Below are 5,369 nucleotides of genomic sequence, written 5' to 3' on the forward strand. Positions count from 1 at the left end.
CTGTCAGCATGGGCCCAGGTAGGGCTCACCGCGGGCAGCAGCCATGTCCTGAGCCCAGAACAGGTGCGGAGCTCTGGTCCAGATGAATAAACACAGCCACTGCCCTTAATGGCTTACATCCACTGGGGAAGAAGCCGTGACCTGCTCCCCTAGGAAAAAAAGTGCTATAGCAGTCACAGCTGAAGTCTGTCAAGATGTAGCGGGTTCTGCCCTAGCTGGTTTGGCTCAGTGGATAGAGCATCGGCCTGTGGACTGAAGGTCCCGGGTTTGATTCCAGTCAAGGGCACATGCCCAGGTTGCAGGCTCAATCCCCAGTAGGGAGTGTGCAGGAGGCAGCCGATCAATGACTCTCATCATTGATGTTTCTCTCTCTCTCTCTCTCTCTCTCTCTCTCTCTCTCTCTCTCTCTCTCTCTCCCTTTCCCTTCCTTTCTGAAATCAATAAAAATATATTTTTTAAAATGTGTTGGGTCTAGTCTAAAGACTTAACAGCATCTCATTTAATCCTCTCAACTACTCTTCAGGTAACTGCCTTAAGTAGTCCCAGTACTCAGTGTAACTGGGAAGAAAAAGAAGGTTGGATTAAGTGATTTGCCCCAAATCATCCAGCTGGTCAACAGGGATTTGAACTTGAGCCTGTAGAACTGCAAGCTCTGTACTGTCAACACAACAGAGAGGCACCAGAGGGAGCAGGTTAAGCAGGCGTCCTGGAGAAGTGATGCCCAAGATGACAGAGGGACGAGCCAGTGACTGAGCATGGAGGGTGGGGATGTGTCCTGGGAGAAGAGTCCTGGGAAGGCTTGAAGCACTATGCTCTGCCCAGGCGCCAGCTCACCTAGCCTCTGGCCTGAGGTGCTGTCCTTAAGCCGAGACACCGCCTGGAAGCTGGCCCAGGGTATGTGGACCCAGAGTATGTGGTGCCCAGTTAGGGACCGTAAAAAATGGAAGAGTAAAATTCCCTAGGGCCTGGGTCTGACCTCGATGTGTCTTTGAGCAGGGTCCCTGGTATGGCTTCTCCCCACCCCACCCTCCAGTCATCTGTTCCCCAAACAGATGGCGGAAAGCCACCGGGGTGTGCACTGCACATTCATTCAGGCTTCTTTAAGATGTAATTGACCAACAACATAAGACCCGAAGCATGAGACAGACTGACACACCTCGATGTGGAGGTGGGGGAAGGAGGAGAGAGAAACCAAAGAACTTACTACATACTTATATGCATAGCCCATGGGTACGGACAGTAAGGTGGGAGACAACTGTAATATGGTCAACAATTAAAATATATATATATATATATATATATATATATATATATATATATAATCAGACCAGAAAAAAATGCATACTGGAATATGGTTCAGCCACAAAAAGGAACGAATTTGTGATACTTGCTACATGGATGAACCTTGAGGACATGCTGAGTGAAATAAGCCACACACGAAAGGACAACTACTGTGTGATTGTGTGATTCCACTTACACGAGGCATCTAGAACAGGCAAATTCAGAGCCGGAAAGCAGAATGCCGGTTATGAGGGGCTGGGAGGAGGGAGCATGGGGAGCTAGTGTTTAACGAGGATGGAGTTTCTCCTTGGACCTTGGGGATGATGAAAAAGTTTTGGAAATAGTGATGATTGCACACACTATTAATGTACTTAATGCCATTGAATTGTACATTTTAAATGCCAAGTGTTACGTTATATATATTTTACCACAATTATAAAAATTTGTTTAAAAGATGTAATATCCGGGGGTGGACCAGGATGGGACAGAACGAGTTAAATTTTGACTTTCTCGGTGTCACTGGGTGGATAGCGCGTTCATTCAATCAAAAACTTGTTACGGGCTTGCCAGCTCCGATGTAAGCCCCATTCCCCTGAGGCGCGGTTTGCTGGGGAGCCACCGCGCTGGGGAACCGGGTCGCCTAAGCTAGCGCCTCCCCCCACCCCCCCCCCCCCCAGCCCCGCGCCCCGCAGAGCGCAGACGCTGAGCGCGCGCGCCCCCTCGTGGAGCCCGGCCGCAGCTCACCGGGGCGGGAGGACTGCGGCTGCCTCCAGATCCTCATGGAGTCCTCGTCCTCCGTGCCCCGTTGGTCCCCAAAACACTTTCCCACGCTTCAGACACCTCGTCCCCTCAGCCCACCCAGGAAGGGGGTGGAAAACTCTAGCTACCTGCGAACGGGCCCCTCTTCTTCCTTCAAGCCTGGCCCCCAGCTCACCCTTTCCTGTCGCTCCGTCCTGGTCTCCCCTTGAACTGGGCTCCAGGCAGTGCAGGCGGGAGGTGGACACCGGGCGGCGGGGGCGGGGGGTGGGGGTAAGAGCACACGGTCCGTGACCCACCCAGACCCCCCATTCCAGAATTAACATCTCACAGGTTCCAGAAGACAGAGGCTTTTCCAACTATGACCCCAACAGCTCTCAGGGTCTCACTTCCCCATTTCCTCCCTCCCCTCCTCTCCCCACCCCCCACCCCACCCCCTGCCAAGTTAGGGACCACAAACAATGGGAAGCATAATGGTGGACTATGCTCAGTGAAGGCAGGATTTCCCAGGAAAGGGGGCTATGGACCCGTCATCTGGCCTTTAGCGCGTATGGGAAGGGGAACTAGGAATGCTGGGAGAGCCTTCCTTAGGAGGATGGTTCTATTTTTTTTTTTAATATATATTTTATTGATTTTTTTGCAGAGAGGAAGGGAGAGGGATAGAGTTAGAAACATCGATGAGAGAGAAACATCGATCAGCTGCCTCCTGCACACCCACTACTGGGAATGTGCCCGCAACCAAGGTTTCTCTAAGACAGAAGGGGATTTGACCTGGCAAGCTGGGTGAGCCGCGGTGTGAGCTCCAGAAGGGAGCCTGTGGCGGCTTGCACTACAACTGCCCTTGCTTCGTCCCCCGGGGGGTGCCCTGGAGAGGAGAGCGTTGGAGGAAGGAGCTGTTCACTGTGGTAACTCCTCAGAACCCAAGCCACCTTGCCCTGCCTCCAAGTAGCCGTAGCCTCGAGAGAAGGAGCACTGTCCTCCCACCCTCAGAGTCTCTGGGTCTGTGAGGGGCTCCCCAGCACCATCACTGGGCTCAGCCTGGTGCGCGAATGTCAGGCCAGCCGCGGGAGGGCCCAGCAGGGGCGGTGGAGACAGTGACAGTTGTGTGGCTGAAACAGAAGCAGCAGTGACAGGAGCGCCAGCTGGGAGGGGGTGTGGGGTCTGTGGCTGGATTCAGAACAAGGACAAGTGATGGCTAAGACGGACTTACACCCAGGAGAGAGTCAAAGTGCACACCGGACACCCCTGGGTGCGTCCAGAGATGCCGGGGGAAGGGATCTTGGCCAATAATACAAATTCCTGTGTGGACGGGTGGAACCCTCCAACTTCCCGCTGATGAGGTTACGGATAAATGATCATGTGAACACAGTTTACACTCACACTGGTAATGCCTGGGTCCTTGAAAGGTCACACAATTTAAAAACAGAAACAACGTTTTACTTGGTTTCTTAAGACTCCCTTACGAATTAAGTCTGGTCCAGGACCTAGTGGGACACTGAAATACTAGCAGTCTTCAACAAGATGTTAAGAAAACCCAATAAATAGCACCTCTCTTTTCTGACTAGGTTCTCAAGAAATTGAAAAATAAGACAGGAACAAGGAGATGGAGAAATAAAATGTCCCTTTTTCCTGCTGACCAAGCCTAAATTGCAGGACACAGCTCAGTGTGAAAATAAAAAAGACTCCTGAACTGGACCCCAGAGGGAGGCAGACTCCCCGATTGATTCCTGGGTTGGGGTGAGCTCACACTCAGCAGGAATGGTGAGGAAGGGGCTGTGGGAAAGCCAGGAATTACACCCACGGAGGCTGGTGTGGAATGGAAACAACCAGGAGTGTGGATGAGTGTTTCCCCTCATAAGGGGGTAATGTCCCTGTGTTCTTTTATATGCTGGTTGGTCCTTCTTTGGAATTCGGAATGTATTTTCTCCATAACTGTTGTACATGTGGCCTTCGAAAGTCCATTACCTATAAAGGCATAGAATTCTAGGATCAACCTAAGCACTGGGTTGCGGGGAGAGAAACTTGCAGAGCAAAGAGGACCGAAGAAGCTGCCCCGGTGTCCTCACTCCAGCCTAAATGCCCAGTTGGATGCTTTATTTTCCTTCATTCTCCCTTCTGCTCCATCAACCCAACTCCTATTCCTCAGGGTGGGAGTCGCTGAGGTGGAGATCAGAGAAAGTTTCACTTGTTAAACAATTTCACATTAAACTATAATAAATGGATGGACAAACCCTTCTCCTTTCATAGATTTTTAATTTTAAAGCAGACAAAATCTTATTAATGCAAATGAATGTCTAATACAATAGTAGAATTTCAGAAAGAGTGAAAAAGTAAAGTAAAATTTAAGCAGTGAAAAGAAAGGATCGCCAAAACTGGTTTGGCTCAGTGGCTAGAGCGTCGGTCTGCAGACTGAAGGGTCCCAGGTTCGATTCCGGTCAAGGGCATGTACGTTGGTTGCGGGCACATCCCTGGTGGGGGGTGTGCGGGAGGCAGCTGGTCGATGTTTCTCTCTCATCCATGTTTCTGGCTCTCTATCCCTCTTCCTACCTCTCTGTAAAAAATCAATAAAATATATTTTTTTTAAAAAAAAAGAAAGGATCTTTGACAGCAGATGGGGAGGGCAAGCAGGTGCCGCCCACAAGACTGAGTGAACTAGCTGAGAACAGGGAAGCCCTGCGCTGAAGGAAATGAAAGAAGGCCTAAGTAAATGGTAGCACATTGTAGTCATTAGTGGGAAGACTTAACATATATATGTATTTTATTAATCCTCACCCGAGCATATGTTTATTGATTTTAGAGAGAGAGGAAGGGAGAAAGAGGAACATCGATGTGAGAGAGAAACATCTGCTGGTTGCCTGCGGTACATGCCCAGACCAGGGATCGAGCCTGCAACCTGGGTAGGTGCGCTGATGAGCAATCAAACTCGTGAACTTTCGGTATACGGGACAACACTCCAACCAACTGAGCCACACTGGCAAGGGCAGGGAAGACTTCATATTGTTAACACGACAATATTCCTCAAGTGATCTACATATTTAATAACATTCCTATCAAAATCCCAATGACCTTTTTTGCAGAAATGGAAAAGGTGATCCTACAATTCATATAGAATTGCAAGGGACCCCCAAGAGCCCTTGAAAGGTACAAGAAAGTTGGAAGACTCAGACTTCTAATTTCAAAACTTACTACAAAGCGATAGTAATAAAAACAGTGTAATACTGGCATAAGGAGAGACATACAGTATAGACCAATGGAATAGAATTGAAAATCCAGAAATAAACTCTTACATCTTTGGTCAATTGATGTGTTGTTTTTTTTGAGAAAGGTGCCAT

Source organism: Cnephaeus nilssonii (assembly GCF_951640355.1).
Source record: "Cnephaeus nilssonii genome assembly, chromosome: 12".
Taxonomy (NCBI): domain Eukaryota; kingdom Metazoa; phylum Chordata; class Mammalia; order Chiroptera; family Vespertilionidae; genus Cnephaeus; species Cnephaeus nilssonii.